This window comes from Ciconia boyciana, chromosome 4 (assembly GCF_034638445.1).
Source record: "Ciconia boyciana chromosome 4, ASM3463844v1, whole genome shotgun sequence".
NCBI classification, from domain to species: Eukaryota; Metazoa; Chordata; class Aves; order Ciconiiformes; family Ciconiidae; genus Ciconia; species Ciconia boyciana.
The window spans coordinates 43749994-43770415 of NC_132937.1; positions in this window are offsets into that span (position 1 = coordinate 43749994).

Here is a 20422-nt window from a genome sequence, read left to right on the forward strand (position 1 = left end):
AAACAGAATCTGCTCTAGGCTGTCCCACGACAGGTCAGTGCTGCAACTGGAGAAGTCCTGTGGCTGTGTGTAGAAGCAAGTGTCACTGCAGGTGAATCTTCTGGAAATGCAACTCTTGGCTTAGCCTCTGTTGAGTGTAAGGAAACCATGTTAACAGAGGTTTATAATTTGGCTAGGTTTTCATAGGGTTGTCAGAAACATGTAATTGATATGAAGATCATCTCTCTTCAAAATCTTATAAACAATTCATAAGATTCTCAAGCAATTAAAAGTGGAGCTTATAAGAGGGAGTGTCAGGCAACTTTAATACCAGAGAACTCTATCAACCTGCCTTATAAGAGAGACCTTATTGTGGCCTTTCAGTACGTAAAGAGGGTTTATAAGAAAGATGGGGAGAGACTTTTTGCCAGGGCCTGTAGTGATAGGACAGGGGGTAATGATTTTAAATTAAAAGAGGGTAGATTTAGATAAGATATAAAGAAGAAATTCTTTACTGTGAGGGTGGTGAGGCACTAGAACAGGTTGCCCAGAGAAGTTGTGGATGCCCCATCCCTGGAAGTGTTCAAGGTCAGGTTGGATGGGGCTTGGAGCAACCTGACCTAGTGAAAGGTGTCCCTACCCATGGAATGGGGTTGGACTAGGTGATCTTTAAAGGTCCCTTCCAACATAAACCACTCTATGATTCTATAACAAACTAATGGTCTTTGGCACCTGTAAGCAGTAGTTCCTGCTGCTCTGTCTGTGCCTTGCTAACAAGCCTTTTGTTCTGGTTTTGTTCTATTTACTTTTATCGAGAAGTTAGTGTTCCTAGCTAACATCTTCAGCAGGGATAGTATTTGTTAGGAAGATTGCCCATTTATAGTCTACAAATGAGTTCTGCCTCATGACTTAAAAAATACTTAATAGAAACTAGAAATTATCTTGCCCCTGTTCAAATCACTGGGACCTCTGTACAGAGCAATGTCAAACCTTCGCGATTTTTAGGTGCGTTTATTGAAGACAACAACTGATTTGTCAAACCTATTTACAGTTCTAGTGTGCCATTTATCAAACAGTTTGGAAAGAAAATTTAACAATTTGTAAATAAACACAAAACAATTAGGTTCTTGTTCACACTTTTTTATCATTTGAAAATAACCACAATAAATACAACTGCCACAGTAAGAATAAGTACATACCTATAGATGCTTATTAAACCTCAATTCTCCATTACAGATTGGTAGTTTCTTGGGTTTTCTCCTATACAATTTTTTCTGCTACAAATACATACATATATGTGTGCACGGGTATATATATCTGTATATATATATATATATATACTGCTATATTATACTATAATGAGTTGGGAAGAATCATCTTGCACCTTTATACAGTGGCTTGAAGGGAGCTTTGAACTTGCACGTTGTTGGTGATTATCAAAGCATACCCAAAACTGACAAAAAGATAAGTGAGCATCTTCCCTGCTCTAGCAGTGGTTGTCTGGGGCATGTTATCAGGAAAGTCTCATGCACCTTTGGGCAAAGGGCATCATTGGAAATGTGCTCTCCCTTGCACTTTAGGTAGCTGGTGGGTGTGGTGGTATTAACACAGTTTCGCGCAGGGGCTCCAAAGAGGACCTTCCAGGGTATACCCCTTAGGTCTTGATTCATTTTTAGCAGCATAATAGTGTGATGTAATCATGAAGATGTATGACTGTCAAAGATACTTGGTACCCCTTTATTAAATGAGAAATGGATCTGGTTTCATTGCAAGGCACTTGTCAGTACTTGTGCAGTTTGTGGTAGGGTAAATGGGTGGGAGCATTTTCAATATACAGAGCTTGTTTTGTGTGCTTCGTGTCTCCCTGGGAATTTCTGAATTCAGATGGCAAATGTGTTTTCAGTGTGTGGCTTATTGTAATCCTACCACATGTCTGTTGGGGGAGAAGATAAGGGATGACTGTCTGTGCTATATGTCTTACACAAATATATGGATTTTTTTTTTTAAGGTGCAAGAAGAGCTTGGTTTTGGAAGGGAGAGGAAATAAAAATCTCCTAACTAAAAATCAACATGTCTTGTAGGGATGGCACAAGCACTTAAAATATCCTTCAAACAATGCAGTTAGTGTAAGGGTTCAAGGAGGGAGGGTGAAGTTTGGTTCAAATGAAACAGTGTGAATAATTTCATTTTAAAAACTAATTTAGTTTTTGATTCAGAAGAAGCTGATGCATCATCTCTTGGTGCTTTAGCCCGTCCTCAGGGTAGCCACCTGGCATCTTAGAAACTAGGAGAGTACCTTGGTACTAAGTTACTGCAAGGCTCTGCTTCTGCAGTGCAAGACCAGGTCTCTGGGTATAATAAGCCTTTTTGATAACTCATTTCAACACAATGAAGCCCTCTATCCTTCCTCCTTGTGTTTCTCATTCATCAAACCCCCTGTGCGATCTTAAGCAGTCTGTCTCACTTGTTTTCCTGAGCGTTTGAACAGGTTTCTCTATTTCCTGCTCAGTTCTTGTTGGCCTTGCTGGCAGGCTCGTTAGGTACTACGTAGTGGTTGTCACTAATGTCCTTGATGCTCTATGTGCGTCCAGCAAGGATCCTAGGAAACAAAGAGGGGTTATGGCCAGCTGCTGTATATTGTTTTGTTTCTTCAGTACCAAAGATCCATTTTATTTCACTCTGTATTTAGGAATTCACTTCCATTCCCTCTCTTGCCCCATCTGCCCCAAGATTCTTGCAGTTTTTGGAAATTCTGTCCATGGCAAATATGTGCTTTATAAGCATGTCATGCTGATGTGCTATTGTGTTGTTACTACTTGGGGTGCCAGTGTGGGTAGCATATTAATTCATGGCATTTGGGGGTTACTGTGTTGGGGGAAGGGATAGGTACTATGGGTTGTTTAAGGTGTCCCTTAATGGTTACTGGGTGTCATCCTGATTTTTCTGACTTTCTGTCAGCAGTGTCCTGTGTTTGTTCCTGATGTTTGGCCTTTAACTCTTCCTGTACTTTCACTTTTCTCAAAAGCAAGGAGATCCAGGGCTTGTGCTGGAGGCATGACAACAAGAAGTGGCAAAAGGTCTAGAACAAAATGTTAGGTATGCCCGGTGCCCTGGGGGTAGAAACATAGATGGCCCAAACCTGACTTCACACTGACATGAAAGTGCATCTGTGACTCCTGTTCACTATGACCTTGCAGTAATAGGGGACATGCAGATTTAACAAAACAGCTTGGTCAAAGCAGAATATAAAGCAGTGCTTCTGCACTTGTGTTAACAGGTGCTTAACCTGTGGTACGTCTGCCTTTGAGTGTGCCTACAGCTACATAAAAAAAGCATGTTAAGGTGCCAAAATCAAGCAATTGAAAATTAGGAAATGGTATAATTTGGGCTTCTTGTGCAATCTTAATTCAGTGTGCTTGTGCATATGCATTTTGAAAGGGGTTTAGTTATGACATATCCAGTCTTTCTGTGGTGCAGTGCATGGAGTGTGCTCATGAATAAACAGATAATGCCGTACTTATACGTCTACTTACATGTATAGATATGCTCAAGATACCACCGTTTAGCTAGTACTGACTTCTTATCCTGCTGCTGTTGTAAAGTGGGGGAAGTACTCTCTCTGCATAGATAGGAATGCAGAGAAAGGGATGTGCAGATTGCGTGCAACTTATCAGTGCAGCTACTAGTTTAGGCTGAGTTAGTCTGATATATGTAGTGCCATTCTGTTACCTGTGATGAGGAAATTAAACAATGGATCATTATTAAGCCAGGATAAAAATATGTAATAGCTCAACAAAATGAAATATTGTTATGTGTTGGCATGTTTGTTAGAGTGAGTGTTAGTGTGTCCTTTATAATAGCCAGCTTGTCTCCAGAGCAACCAACTGCAAGCAGACAATGGTAAATGGGAGATTGCATCAATACATGGAGTTTAAAATAAGGTCAGCATTACAACAATGGAAACAAGATTATGAAAGAGCTGTATGTTCAGGTATGCAACCTGTTTGCAGTAGAAATATAGTGGGGAAGGTTGTGGTGGAAGATTAATCGCAGTATTAGTTGTGATGAACTGGATAAGGATTTTCCACATCTTTCTCTTTCAGAATCCTGTTGGTCCATCTCACATAGGTAGTTTATTGATGGCTCATCACAGAGACAACTCAGTTTGTATTGACACTATGGGACCATACAAACACCAAATTACTTTTAGGAACGGATCTTTATTAGGTAACCATTAAAAGTGATAACTGAAAATGTTGAAAGCATTCTGAAACATCTTAAAAGCCCATAACATTTCTCAGATAATTTCTACTCTCTGTATTCCTTTTAGTAATATAATTAAACCACACCAGTTCCAAGGAATTATTTAATTAAATTTTACAACAAAACCTTTATGATGCCAGGAAAAGGTCGCAAAGTCTGAGTATAGTGAAATGTTAATTCTAGCCAGTGAGAAGAGGTAAACAGATTTTCCTTCTGGAGATTAATTAAATGAATATTGGGATACATTGACCAAACTGAGGAGGGATTTCTCTTGCCTTTTTTTCCTTCCATTTCAGTTGAGCTACTATTTGTATGTACTGGTTTGTAAAACTGTTTTGAAGGAATTTGAAAGTTATTTTCCGTATGGATCTATTACAATTCTTGTCTAGTGTTTCTACATCTGCACTGGAAGGAATATAGGGTGGAGTGTCTAAAATAACAATTCCTCTTAAGGAATCTGAATCATTATAGTGAATCACAGACTCAATGGGAGTCAACAGTATTGTCTTGCAGCAAAGAGGGTTGTTGTCTGTAACGTACGTGAAGAAGTCCTTCCTTAATTCAGCACCAGTAAATTATTTGTTGGAGGATATTTTTAATTTGGTCCATATCTTCCTTAAAGAAAACTGGACAAAGTCCAGAGAAGATGTGAACAATTGGAACAATCTGGAGAATATTTGGAGCAATTAATTTTGTTTGGTCTAAAGAAGATTATGGAGAGATGTGATGACATACTTGAAGTATGTCCATGCAGCATATTTTCCATGTTCACTGAGTAGGCCGAAATGTTAGCAAAGTTAGATATTGGGGGAAAGGTTCTAACAATTGGCACTAGTTTTACTGAGCTATCACTTTCTAGGGAATCTGTAGGGCCTCCATCACCAGCAGTTTCAAAGCGGTTTAGACAAACAGAAATGATGTAGGCATGTACAGTTCATCCTGGCAGGAGAGGTAGGTGATGCTGGAAGTAGCCTCTTCCAGCCCAGCTGTTAGTGACTCTACAACAATGTTCCTAGCAGAACAAAAACCCAGTCCTTTATTACACTGACCTTAGTGGTCTTACTCTTGTTTGGGATCTGAATACAAAAAGATGTGATGTGTGTTCTACATTGTGAGTCAATTTCAGTGGTTTTACACTTGGGTACCTCTGTTCAAAAACAAAGATAGCTGCTGAAATGCTATCTAGGCCCTGTCTTATCTGATTCTAGCTAGGAAGAGTTCAGATCCTTAGGTCATGCTTATCATTACTGAGCAATCAAGAATCAGGCAACAGCAAAGTCTCCTGCTGAGATCCATCATGTTTTTGCCTCTGGGGAGAGGAGCTTGTTCAAGCACCTCTGCATTCTTGCTTCCCCACCACACAGATTACAGCAGTTTTCCAACCAAATGAAGGACCAGGACCCCAGAGGGAGAAGCATCCAGGTGGAGCACTGCAGGAGAAGAACACCAGCTAGGTTTCAGAGTGGCAGTAGACATCTGGGAAACCCCATGGGATTTGTACCCATTTTGAAGAGCTAGACAACAGGTGTGGAAGAATGCCAATCATGAACCACAACATTTGGTAGACACCAGGGAGAACTGTGCTTTGTGTGTCTGAGACAAAGAGCGTGAAGACACTTACACTGAACCACACACCTGGTCACCCTCAAAGAGCAGCATCAAGACGTGGTTCTCAGAGACTTGGGAGCTGACTAAATCATAGCCTGATTTTGGAAAGTGGGGAGACACAACCCAAAATCTGGGTAGGGGACCATGGATGGTCAGTGCTGCCAGACATTTCAGTAGTCCTCTGACAAGAAAGAGCTTAATAAGAAATTAATCCTGTGTACAAAACAGGTGTGATCATACTCATGTGTGACTTATGTTTTTCCCCAGAGGGATAGGCCGTATATTGGGGGGGGGGGTTAACTATTGAAAAAAATTTTTTTTTTTAGTGTTTGTTTATTTTACTCCTTCTGCATTTAAAACACAAAAATGTCTAAAAAAAGGTGGTTATTAGGGCCCTTAAGGGATATTATAACCTCTCCCCTCTCTTTCTGGGCAGTAAGATTAAACACATAAGTAGTTCTTCAGTTCAGAAATGCAATTCCAAAACAATCACTAAGGATTGGTCCTTTTGCCTGTATTGAGCTACTGCAGGTTGGGAGAACACCATGCAAGCAAACTGGAGTATGACACAGTGTCCTGGTTTTATCATGACCTTTTTGAACTGATTTGTTCTCTGCCTTGTGGGTATATGTCTCAGATTGTTAATAATCTGTAGTAAGAGTAACCCACAGTAGAAATAACCTACAGATATGCTAATGCAGTTACTAGCCTGACTATTGGCTTCCTTACTGCCCTTGTTAATTTGCTTTATTTCTCCTGCTCCTGCCAGCCTGCAGAATAGAATTGCCTACCTCATACATCTGCTTTCACCAGCCCTTGCATGTTTCCCAGTTCAGTAGAAGCATGCATATTTTTCTAGTATTCTGCTGCTACACAGTTACTACTCCTCACACCACAGTCCCAGAACACTGTCAGAAGAGGATTTTTTCCTCCATCTTCTAGCTCACCTCTAGGGGATGCCTATGGAAAAAGAATCCACAAATCAAGATAAAAAGCCTTATGATTTATGCGTGGTGACCTGGAAATACTTTTTTTTCTTTCTCCCTCAAGATCCCTTCATCTGTTGAGGTCTTGCCAGAATTACAACATACTGTGCAATGTTTAAGTAAATCCATGGCAAATCTACAGAGGAGAAAAGTGTATGTGGAGATGTAGGGATGGGTGGAAGAAGAGTTGTGTGAAAGGAAGAACAGTCTTCCTGAGAACAGTCTCATGAAATGTAGACCAAGCTCCAGCTGTAGGCTTGCTCTAACCTAACTATAGTCAACAAAAGGCAGGTGGTGCTCTCACACATGTGAAACTGCTGAAGTGAACAGTCAATAGAACTTGAGCTGTGATTTGGCCAGTGCCTTCTGCCCGTCTCAGTTTTAGAAAGTGTTGGTTTCCATTACCTCAGTTTTGTTAACATTATCTAAACATCTTGGTGTAGATAAGGCCTGGGACAGCTGTAAGGATGGATGAACTCTGACTTAGAATTGTTGATGGCTCCTGAGGAACTTACTTAGGATTTGCCCAAGCAGTAATGCCATTCTCAGTTGTGAAAGTCAGCCAAGAGTCAGCATCCAAGAAGTTTAATAGCAACAATGAGATCCTGTCTGCACCATTAAGCACTTGCTAACACTGGGATCTGTCTAATCAAAGTGTCTTTTTAGATTCCAACTGATATTTGCAAAAAACAAAATGGAAATGAATTCTGAGAGCTTCACAGAAGGCTTCTATGACAAGCTTTTAGTTCAGTTGAACAGATAGACATGTGACATTCATTCACAACAGTGCCAACTGAGGTAAAAATTATATGAACAATTCCAGCATTGTAAAGTAAAGGAGGACTTGAGAACAAAATTTCTAGATCTGAAAACCCTCTTACTCTAAATTGTGTGGTGATTTTGTGATTGCTTAATCAAATTTCTCTTCTTACGACCTGTCTCTTACCCTTCCTTGAAAACTGATACTTGTAATAAACAATAAAAGTCATAACTGCTTTAATAGATAAGAAAATACGATTTGTTGAATCACAATATCATTTTCCTAAATGGAAAGTGAACTTAATCTAAGGTTTGTGCAGTATCAATCCATCTCCCCTTTTTTATTCTGCACTCTTTGGAATTTTATGATAAACTGCTAGTCTGAATTGCTCTGTAAGTTGTGTGTACAAAATATGGCATTTTGACCACATATCCTGACATTGTGGAAATTTTAACAGAATCATGCATTTATTAACTTCTGACCATGAATTCCATTTTGGGCATTTGACATGACCGTTCAGCTGATCTGTCGGTATCTGTGATGTGTTCTGGAGTCTCATCCATGTTATATCCATATGTTCTTAATTTATCAGCGATCTAAATAAGATATGAAAAATTATAACTTTTCTAGTCATCATGATAGTGAAATATTGCAACAGCCGTCTGGCAGGAATGCAGGGGAAAAAGATAAAGACTTCTAAGTCTATAGCTTTTATTTTTTCCTCACCATGTGCATGGACCTGCACTATCCCACTGCACCCCTGTGTGCTGGCCCATAGGCTGGTACAACCACATGAGGATCACGGGATACTCATCCAAAAAGAGGCAGAATTTTAACAGGATCAGTTCTCCATCTAGTTGATGACACACCTCTGTCGATGTAAAAGAGGGAGTGTTTCAGAGATGCGTACAAAAGTCCAAGGGCACTGCGTGGGTCAGGCAGTTCATATGGCAGCAGTCCTTGTTTATGACATTTAAATAGCACATGGCATTAGAGTTCAAAAGGCAGCATGGCAAGTAGAAGGAACTACTGTTTTGGCATTGCCTGGTTTGGCAGGGACTAGGATCTTGCCTGTTGCAGTTTTATGCTGATGAATTAAAATGAAGGAAGTTAAGCAACAGACACGTGAATGTCTCTTAAAAGCTAGATTGAATGGGATTTAAGTTAACTTCTACAGCTGGGAATAATAGAAAATATGTTGATCCAGTCACATTAACAATTTAGGCTCTGATAGAGTCCAGCAATATTTAAGGCACATGATAGAAATTATTGAATAACTTCTGTATGAGACCTAACTAAGCAGCCGAGAACACTTCGGTTTGTCTGTTCACATTCTCTACTACACAACTAAGGGCTGGGGCCATCCACTCAAACACCGGGAGCCAGGTTCAAACATAAAAAACATTGTACAAAGGACACCCAGCAGGTAGGAGACCTGTGGAGCTCCTTGCCAAAGGATGCTGGGGGTACAAGAGGTTTTGATAAGTTCCTGGGAAGACTGGGCAATGCTTGCAAGAGAGATCCATTGAGGATTACTAAAGAGACAAACCATAACTGACCTGGGAATTTCCCTGAGCATAATGTAGTGTCAGAGTGAGAGAGCAATTGGGAAAACACCATTTATGTTTGTCCTCCTCTTTCTCTTTTCTGTGCATCTGCTTATGGTCACTGTTGTGGCTGGTATCCAGACCAGTGGGCCTTCCTTTGAATAGTGTGGTCATTTGCCCTTATTCTCAGGCTCTTCTGAGATGTAGGTTAAATTTATGTTAGCCAGTTTGTCAGCTGCTAATCTGGCCATGTGGCATTATGGATGTCATTCAGGTTCCACTCTGATGTCCTCCAGTGCTTTTCCTCCTGCGTGCCTGGCAGAGATGCAGTTTGCTGATGGAGAGGACTCCCGGAGCAGCTCCATGCTCTTCAGGTAGAACAACTGAGTCATGTGTTGGCAGGACATGCGGGCTCAGCTGGGCGAACACAGCCAAATCCTGCAGCAGTGGACTGCAGTAAGGCTCACAACTTGAGGGAGGTGCTGGCACTTCTTAACCTGCTTTTGCAGAGCTCCCTGCATCATAAGTTATCTGAGGAAGGATAGGGCAGATCTGTCCACGCTACCTCATGACATACCTTACTGCTTGTTTGAGAACAGATACAGTTAGTTGTGGCTTGGGGATGGGCTTGGCGATGAGAGAATTAGAAAAGCTGAAGGAGAAAAGATATCTTTGCTAGAAACTGAGCATCTCCCAGCTCTCTACCATGGAAGGGATGTGTCTGTCTGGTTTTGAGCATATATGGTCTTTTCATAGTTTCAATGTCACCCCTCTCTATAGCTCTAATAAATGCTGTTTTACCATAGTTCAGGTGGTTTGCAAATTGCTTTTTTGGGAATTCCTGCCATTATTGGCACTGAGGTGAAAGGGGACTGCTGTTGTCCTACTTAGGAATTATTTGTTGAAAAGCACAGAGATTGGAACCATTTATGTAATTATTCTACCAGCAGGATTGTGTCTAGAAGCAGAGCCCGGTGTCCACAAACAAATTAGTTTAATGCAAAAAGTATGCTGACTGGCCAGGACTCCAGAAAATCATTTGGAAAGTCCCCATGCTAAGAAAGGACATGAGGAGGAAATCCACGCAGCTATGCTGACTCACACGCTTTCCACACAGCCATCCTGTCTGTTCTCACAGTGTTTATTCAGTGTGGCAGGATCCAGCCTCGTCCCCTCCCAGCATCTCAGCCCACCTCCCACTGTCTGCACGATCAGGGCAAAACCACACTTTATCAGATCCAATGCTGTTATTTGGCCCAAAATTGAGGACTACCACACTATCAAAAAAAGCTAGCGTTATGACCAAAAATAATGTTATTATTCCATCATTACATTTTGAGGAGGGACTTCTATTTTTGTAAAATAACTATTTGTGATTGAATTATTTAATTTACGATTGGATTGTTTATTTTCAAGTTTAATGAGCAACATAGCCATAATTATTATTTCGCATTTAGAAAAATATTTTTTCTTCTGCTTAGCTGAAACTTGTCAAACATTTAAACTCCAGATACATAACAGTCTCCTATGAGCTAGATGCCGACTATGAAAATGCTTAGTCAATGCGCATTTAGAAGTGAAGTGAACAGAGCTGTTAGGGTTTGCAAGTTACATGCTGCACATGCACAGCAGCTACTTTTACCATTAAAGAGGTGAAAGTGAAAGACCGTAAAAGGGTGGAAAGGACAGAAAAAGATGCTTCCCTCTGCCTTTCTGCAGGGCCATGGAGGAACTTTGCTGCAACCTCTGGACGCCACGTTGTCCCTGCTCCTGCCCGGGCTTCCTTTGGGGGTGGCAGGGGAAAGTGATTCCGCACAGTACTGTACTGCAACAGCCTCACCCTGATCTCCTGAGCACAGCACAGCAGTACAGAAGTCCACCGCAAATGTGGGGCTATTTGTGCAAGGCACAGAATCAGGAAACCTTTCCATTTCCCCTCTTTCTGCCTAAAACTGTTCAGTGTCTTTGGGGGATGCACAAGGTGGAAGCAGGATTTATATTGTTAATCCTGCTTGTGAGGAGCAAGCAGTTAATTACTTCAGGAGGGGTGAAATATTTTCTTCTGACAGTTGTGCTTATTCCAGTTATGCTGGATTGCACCAGTCCTAGGCAATTTTCAACCCTTGTGTGGCCAGGTGACTGCTCCTTGCAGTGAGATGCTTCACCCCAAGGCACAGGCATAACAACGCTTCGTAAGAGCCAGTCATTCACCTGCTTCTTGTGAGGGATAATACTCTTTTTGTGCTGGCCAGTTGTTCCTGGTTCCCAGGCGGTGGTATACTTGGCAGCAGCCAGCATCTCTTATAGAGGCTTCAGGTGCCTGCTCCTGCTGAGGTCCTGGCTTGGTGTCTGCTTTAAGCCCGGGCTTGGATTCCGCAGGCACAGCTCCTCCTGGGACCCTCTTTCTGCTGCACTTAAGGCAACTAAGCTCACAATTCTGGCTCTTGCTGACTGAGGAGCTGTTTTCCCCTTTCTCTCCCTCCCTCCCAACCAAGCTTTGCTCCAGCAGGATGAGGCTGGAGATCTCCCACCAGATTCCCCACAGCTGGGGGAAGCTCCCTCAGACTTGGTCATGAACTCACACCCACCAGCTTCCTTTGCTAAATCCAAGTAAATCCTTTTACACTACAGTTAATAATTTTAGATTTAAGTAATGGAATCTTACCTTTGTATAGTCTTCTAGCAGTCAAGGAATGTCTTTTTGCGAAACAGTATAAAAGGCTGAAGTGCAAGAGCAGCAGTACTTGCATTTTAATTGCGTAAAAATTCTGTGTGGCTGTTACAGGTACTCAGTGTATGAGCTGTCATCGCTGGGTTTGATGGCAAATTAACTAGGGGTGTGGGCGTGAGAATTAAGAAAGTCTAAATATTCCACAAATGTTTACTGAGTGAAAGCTATATTCCTAGGGTTGCAAAGGTTAATTCCCCATATTTAATTCAACATATCATTTGATGATGTCAGCTTCAACACTAGCCTTATTGCTGTGCATTTTCTGCAAAATGAAGTGTGATGCATTTCTACCTCTTTTTCTCTATTGCGGTACCAGGGATTTGAAACAAAGAAAACGTTGGATTTTATTCTCCCCACTGTGTTTAGGTTTGTTTATGCTTTGGCAGAAAAGCTGGTTGATCTGGTTTTTCTAGGATGGAGTAATTACTGTATTACCTTTCCTGACCTGGTGAAAGATCTCTTTTTTTTATAGCATGTATATCATGGCCTACACACGATAATAATTGAAATATGATTAAATTACCTGTACTTATAGAGATAAATTACATTTAAACTATGTAATTAAATACTCAGTACAGGTCATAGGAGACTACAATGAAGTATTGTATGAAAATTTAAAGGATTTATGAAAAGTAATTAGGTGGTTCAGGGTGAAGACCTGTTCCAAAGAGCTAAAACTCGTGGTATCTGGCTTCCAACTCCCCGCAAAGAGTGTAGTCTTGTTCCTGCCAGCCTCCCATGCTGGGCAGAGCAGCAAGAGGCAGCCCCAGCAAGCTTGGACATGAGCACTGGTAACCTCTGGGTGAACTGCAGGCGCAGGCTGTCCTTCCTGGAGAAACCCAGATTCTTTTGGCCTTATTGGGAGTTATCTGTATCCTCTTGTGGAAGAGAGGTCAAGACAATTCGTGTGAGTGGAGCTGGGGGACAACATGTCCTGCTGTCTCTGCTCTGTAAGAGTCTGACACCAGAGTAAACACCCTGACTGCTGAAAATAAACAGCACGAAAAACACCACTGCTTTGGAGTGCAATTCCTGCAGGCACTGAGCTAGGGGCCTTGGTGCCTAAGGGCTCAGATGGAAACTGCTGAGGGGAAGGGTGCAGCCTGCCCCATGGCTAAGAGACATCAGGTGTCTAATCCAGAAAATTTAATTTCTGCTTTGCTACTGGATGTGGTAAAACAAAGTTCTTCCTTGCTCTCCTTCTTCTCCCCCCCGAAAGAAACCTACAGAGAAAGAGAAGGAAGAGGAGCAGCGCTCTTTTTTACCCATTACCTTAAGGATTGTGAAGATCTAGGATTAATGTATAAAGGGGATTTCAGCTCACATATCTCCTTACCCTAAGACAGAGCTCCTACCTTCAAGTTAAAAGATACTCTAGTGCTTGGATATTTTCATTTTCTCTTGGTGAAACTATTCCACTTTGCTTAAAGTACTTAGGTGCTCGTTGGCACACTGGCATCTTGCATCCTATTTATTAACAATGACCTGGCAGGTTGTGACCTAACACCACAAAATCTTAAAAAATGTGAAATAAAAACACAAAGGGACGATCTGTGCATTGCTTTCCACATTCTCAGTGCCTCCAACAATGAAGTGGATAATTAACATGCAGCAAAACTTCACAAAATTTTCGGGCTCATCCCCAAGAGCAATGAAGTCTCCTGTTTCATCACTGACTTCGTAACATAATGGCAAACATGACATCCCCACACAAGACCAGCGTTTCTTAGAGTGCTTGGTTGTGGAGCTGTAAAATAATGCTTGCCTTTCATTTGAGCTTGATAGTTTATGGCTTTTTAACTAGTATGTATTTTCCCTTTTTTTAAGCCTCTCCCTTTAGTTCACAAAACACTACCACATGCTAGGCAATTGGAAAAAAATCACATCTGTTGAATACTAGACAGTGGTAACAGCATGTCTGTAGTCCAGAGTTAAAAAGAACGTGTTGACAGTGCCCACCCAGGTTCATATTACTTTGCAAGTAATAAGCATCAGTTTTTCATTTATTGTCTGGAGCTTGACCCATTAGAATATACACAAGTTGCATTTTTAAAGGATTTTTATTTCTTCTGGGAAAGTTAGGACTTTTTTATTTCAGACAAAAGCTGGATTCTCATGTAACTAAGTTCAGCATTAAAAGTTTAAGAAAAAAGCAGTAATTATTACAATCCTCATAATAAAGCCTCTTGGATGGTAATTATCAGCTCTTCAGGGCAAGGATTGCATAGTGGCTTACTTAGTATGTGCACTGTTTTTGCTTGAGTTTTCTAGGTGCTATCAAAATATACATTCAGCTCACTTATAAGGAAAAACCCAGCCTGAAGTGAAGAAATGAGGAGGTAGCCTGGAGTGATGCCAGTGTGTGCTGATGCCAACACTGAGCTGTTGGCACAAGAGCTCACTGTGCATGGAAGGCAACTGGGATACGCGTTGCTGCATATACCTTTCTGTTTTCTGTTCCCCACCCATGTGTAACTATTCCTGTTACAGTAAAATGAGTCAGATGATACTATGCCGTACCTTCCCTTCCACAGGATACAGGATCCCTTTCCCACTGGACACTGCTAAAAGAAAAGAGTTGAGGTCTCTCAGTTCACCCAGTAAGCCTGTGCCTGAGTACACTATCTGCATCTTCTGATTATTATCAGCAGTCAAATACAACTAAATGATATATGCTGAAAGATGAGCTGGTGGGGAGGAAGACCGGCCTGGCTGAACAGAGAGATTTTGCTGGAACTCAGGAAAAAAAAGAGTTTATGACCTTTGGAAGAAGGGGCACGCAACTCAGGAGAACTACAAAGATGCCATGAGGTTATGCAGGGAGAAAATGAGAAGGGCCAAAGCCCAGCTAGAACTTAATCTGGCTACTGCAGTAAAAGACAATAAAAAATGTTTCTATAAATACATTCACACCAAAAGGTGGGCTAAGGAATCACCATCCTGTACTGGATGTGGGGGGAAACATAATGACAAAAGATGAGGAAAAGGCTGAGGTACTTAATGCCTTTTTTGCCTCAGTCTTTAATAGTAAGACCAGTTGTTCTCAGGGCACCCAGCCCCCTGAGCTGGAAGGCAGGGATGGGGAGCAGAATGAAGCCCCCATAATCCAAGAGAAAATGGTTAGCGACCTGCTACACCACTTGGACACGCACAAGTCTATGGGCTCTATGGGATCCACCCAAGAGTAGTGAAGGAACTGGCAGAAGTGCTCACCAAGCCCCTTTCCATCCTTTACCAGCAGTCCTGGCTAACTGGGGAGGTCCCAGCTGACTGGAGGTTAGCAAATGTGGGACCCATCTTCACGAAGGGCCAGAAGGAGGATCCAGGGAACTACAGGCCTGTCAGCTTGACCTCGGTGCTGGGGAAGCTGATGGAGCAGATCATCCTGAGTGCCATCACGTGGCACATACGGAACAAGCAGGTGATCAGGCCCAGTTAGCATGGGTTTATGAAAGGCAGGTCCTGCTTGACCAACCTGATCTCCTTCTATGACAAGGTGACTTGCTTAGTGGATGAGGGAAAGGCTGTGGATGTTGTTGACCTAGACTTTAGTAAAGCCTTTGACACCGTTTCCCACAGGATTCTCCTGGAGAAACTGTCTGCTCATGCCTTGGACGGGCGTACACTTCACTGGGTAAAAAACTGGCTGGATGGCCGAGTCCAGAGAGTGGTGGTGAATGGAGTTAACTCCAGTTGGCGGCTGGCCACAAGTGGTGTTCCCTAGGGCTCAGTTTTGGGGCCAGTTCTGTTTAATATCTTTATCAATGATCTGGATGAGGGGATCGAGTGCACCCTCAGTAAGTTTGTAGACAACACCAAGTTGTGCGGGAGTGTTGATCTGCTTGAGGGTAGGAAGGCTCTGCAGAGGGATCTGGACAGGCTGGCTGGATGGGCTGGGGCCAATTGTATGAGGTTCAACAAGGCCAAGTGCTGGGTCCTGCACAGCAACCCCATGCAACGCTACAGGCTTGGGGAAGAGTGGCTGGAAAGGTGCCCAGCAGAAAAGGACCTGGGGGTGTTGGTTGACATCTGCCTGAATATGAGCCAGCAGTGTGCCCAGGTGGCCAAGAAAGCCAATGGCATCCTGGCTTGCATCAGAGATAATGTGGCCAGCAGGATTAGGGAGGTGATTGTCCCTTTGTACTTGGCACTGGTGAGGCCACACCTTGAATACTGTGTTCAGTTTTGGGCCCCTCACTACAAGAGAGACATTGAGGTGCTGGAGCGTGTCCAGAGAAGGGCAACGAAGCTGGTGAAGGGTCTGGAGCACAAGTCTTGTGAGGAGTGGCTGAGGGAACTGGGGTTGTTTAGCCTGGAGAAAAGGAGGCTGAGGGGAGACCTTATCACTCTCTACAACTACCTGAAAGGAGGTTGTAGAGAGGTGGGGGTCAGTCTCTTCTCCCAAGTAACAAATGATAGGAAGGGGAAATGGCCTCAAGTTGCACCAGGGCAGGTTTAGATTGGATATTAGGAAAAATTTCTTCACCAAAAGGGCTGTCAAGGACTGGAACAGGCTGCCCAGGGAAGTGGTTGGGTCACCATCCCTGGAGGTATTTAAAAAACGTGTAGATGTGGCGCTTAGGGACATGGTGTAGTGGTGGACTTGGCAGTGTTAGGTTAACAGTTGGACTCGATAATCTTAAGGGTCTTTTCCAAACTAAATCATTCTATGATTCTATGATAGGCAGTTCTTTTATTTATATTTGTAAATTCTCAGATTTAAAAGAACAATCTTTTGTAGTTAGTGTTATTCCTCAGAATGGTTTATTATCTCACTATTTTTGTCATAAAGAATGTAAGGTTCCAATAGACGTTAATGGATAGTTTCCGTCATCTGCATTTCCTGCGGTCCATATATTCTCAATTCATCATAACTATGTTTGAAATAGCTATTGAGAACCTGGCTAATGGGAGCTTTTCCTCTAACTTTCAAGGGATGAAAATATCACACTTGATCCCTTACTGGGGTTGGCCTCTAAGGAACCGAGGCTTATGGATTAAAGGGCACATGTTGTAGCTATTAGTTGCTTTCAAAAGGCTTGAAAAGGATATTTTATTGTGCTTAAATCAGAAGACAGTTACCTCAAAGTGCTTCACAAAATAAAAATACTAACTTTCAGATAATTCAGAAAAAACTTGCATTACTAAATTCTGATATGCAACATGATAAAAATTGTGATGAAATATTTCGGGGGATTAAATGGATCTCATTTCATCATGTGCTTTACTAGAGCGACCAGTTATGACTAGAACTGTTTTTTTTTAAAAAAAGGACAGACTTTTGAATTTGGCAGGGAAACATAAGCCTGAATATGATACTTTTACAGAACAAAAAAAGGAAAAGCATGAACAGTAGCTCCAGTTTATGCATGCAGACCCTGAACAGTCTATTGTCCTCCCAGAAGTTCAAAAGGACAGATCTCTGTCTTTCAGCATATGTTTTTTTAATGCAGTTGATTTACTGCTTGTGAAATGTTAAATCCAAACGTAGACATTAAGATATTTTAATTAGTCAGTTAACATACACCACAAGTTTTCCCACCATTTTTTTCCCACCACTATTTTTAAGCCTGTCGTGTGTTCAGTCTGGTTAGTGTAGTGGCCACTGGAAGTAGCTGTATTGTAAGAAGAAGCTACAATACAGTTACAGTGGTACAAATGTCTTAGTCCCAGTAATACTATTCACTGCAACAAGTAGAATGGCAAGACAGAGAAATTAAATAACTAGGTTTTGCTGGTAGACAAGTGTCAAGAGAGATCAGTATAGTTTGGTTCCTCTGTTCCATCACTGAATACACACGAAGGTCATTACAAACTATTGTCTATCAGCTTTCTTTTAAGGCAGATGAATTAAGAAAATCTGTGGAACTGATGGTTAATTTGGGTGTGGATCCTACTACAGCTTGATTTTGCACACTGATGCTTGTACATAACAAACTTGGTTAGGCTGCAGAGCTGCTTATCAAAAGGGCTGTCTATACTGAACCAGTTCTTCCCCTACTGAGCTTCCCAGTGCCAATTAGCATCATCTACAGAGTGGAATGCAGAGGAACAAAAGCTGATTATCAGTCAGCGGTGTCATGCTGTTGCAAAAAAACAGACAAACACCATACTAGGTGTAGCAAGAAGAGCACAAACTGGAAAATGAACCCACATCAATGTATTCAGCATCAACAGAGCCTCAGCTGGGGTATGGTGCCAGCACCGTGTTTCAGGAAAGATACAGACAGAACAGAGAGGCCAGGGAAGGAGAACGCAAGATCTAGAGAAATCTGTTAAAGGCAGTTTGAAAGGATGGGAGTTGTTTAATCTAGAAATGAAAAGACCAGTGGAAATCTTTAAATGCATAATTGCAAAAAAACCAAACCAAACCAAAACAAAGAAACCAAAAAAGAAAGGGAAATAAACACGCCGGCATCAGATGCTGAGGGAGGTTGTGGAGTCTCCATCACTGAAGGTTTCTGGAAACAGGTTAGACAAGCATCAATGAGGAGTGATGTAGGGACAGCTGATGCTGTCTTGTGGCAAGCCAATAGACAAATACTTTCCTGAAGACCCTTCCTTCTATCCTGTTTTTAGTGACTCTAGCACATGAACATTACTGTTCCTCTACACTCCATAACTGCTGAGATGGGCATATCGCCATGAGATGTCAGGATAGTCTTTGCGAGCTCTGTCTCCTAAATTTGTTCCTTTGTGCTTCTTGTTGCCATACAGACTACAGAAATGGAAGAGCTGAACCTGTCCCTTGGCTATAGCAGGAGTAACTCCTGACCCTGCTCAAAGCACATATCTAGCTATGGATCCATTTATTTTCTTGTAGGCAATTAGACATTTCTAAAACAGCTGGGCTGCAGAACCAGGAATCAATGTGGATAGAACTGGGGTGAGTAAGCATTTATTAGAGGAAAAGGTTTTCACGGCTATTAACTTTGTTGTATTACCATACATGTGAGTATGGTACATACCATACATGTGAGCTTTTCTGACTCATTAGAACAACTGCCGTTACACAATGGTCTGAGTAAGCCACTTATTTTGTATGTGTTCTGGGTAACAACAGTATTAGAACAGATTAGTTCATCGATATTTGGCTAGATGATAAAATAAGGCTTGATAAAATAAGGCAGAATGTAGACTTGCTTCTACAGCATTTGAAGACAAGAGGGTTTCTTCAGAAATTGCACTCCTGTGTGCTTCCCGAGCACACGGTGAAAGACAAGAGAGAGAAGACAAGAAAAGACAGGAGTCCCCATAATCAGTGTATGGTAACAGTTGAAGAGAGGCTTCTCTTTTGGACAGGAGCTCTAAGGGCTGTCCTCTTCAGTTTAGGCATCTTGGTTGCTTCCAGAACTTCAGTGGGAATGGGCTATATAATTAAACTTCTCCCACCAGCAGAGGCACACTTCCTCTTTGTCCTTTCACTCTGACTATGGAGGGACTTCGAGATGTGGACAGAGCACTAAGCTGGGCTCCGACTTGGGGAGAGGCCTCCCAGGGTCTGTGCGTTTAAGTAGGAGGAGAGTCTGTTTGTGGTATTAATTGAGAAACCTGCAAGAGCTGCACTTTAGCACATGGTTAAAAGCAGAGCAGACCTTCAGCAGGTAAAAGGCTCAGCAGTCCTGCCCAAGACTGGGAAAAAGAAGGGAAAATCCCTTGAATGCAATAGTGAAAGCCAGGGAAAGGGTGGCAGTCTCATGGTTATTAATGATTACCATATCCTCTATTTAGATCAAAAGATAAATTTATTTTATGAACTGGTAGTGAGTCTTTCTCTACTATCAACTTTTCCCAGGCCTGCTTATTTGTGGAATCATAATACAGTGACAAGAAGCACAGCGAGAATAACATGTGGAAGTAAGTAAGCTGCAAAACAGCTAAGTGTTTGGATGGTTATGAAGTCATGCTTTCTACCCGGCAGTGAATTTTACAGTCGCTATTACAGAGTGAGCGTTTCTGACACACTTGGCAATGCTGGTCTGGGTTGTGCTGAATCTCACTGAAATGGCAGGGTGTAACAACTTGCCTTTAATTAACGAAACAGTTATATTTGATGGAACTGGCTGCTACACCCTACACCAAAACCAAGATATGTGCAAAACATGTTGGTGGTGACTCTAACAGAAACCTCAGCAACAAAGCCTAGAAAGCTTTTCTGGATTGAACACTGACTACGCAACAACAGGAGCTGTGAGCAGAGGAAGAGAGCCCTGCTAGTCTCTAGCTAATACCTGCAATCTTTGTGCAATTACAGTTTTTAGTGCAATGAACAGAATTGCCACAGTAAACATCCAGCTTCATCATTTGTACCTTTCCAGATGAACTGCTCACAACACTCAGCAGGGTCTTAGAATAAGCAGCAAATGCTTATTCTATATGCTGAAAGTTGATTATAAAACCAGGGCTATCATAACAAGCTGCACTGGTCATCATAGTGCAAAGCAAGCTGTCCTTACTCTGCTCCAGTCAAAACATTCTACAGTTATAGTAGGTTCTTGTCCAATACAACAAGCAAGAGTAAAAAAACTCTCTAAGCAAACTCTTACAC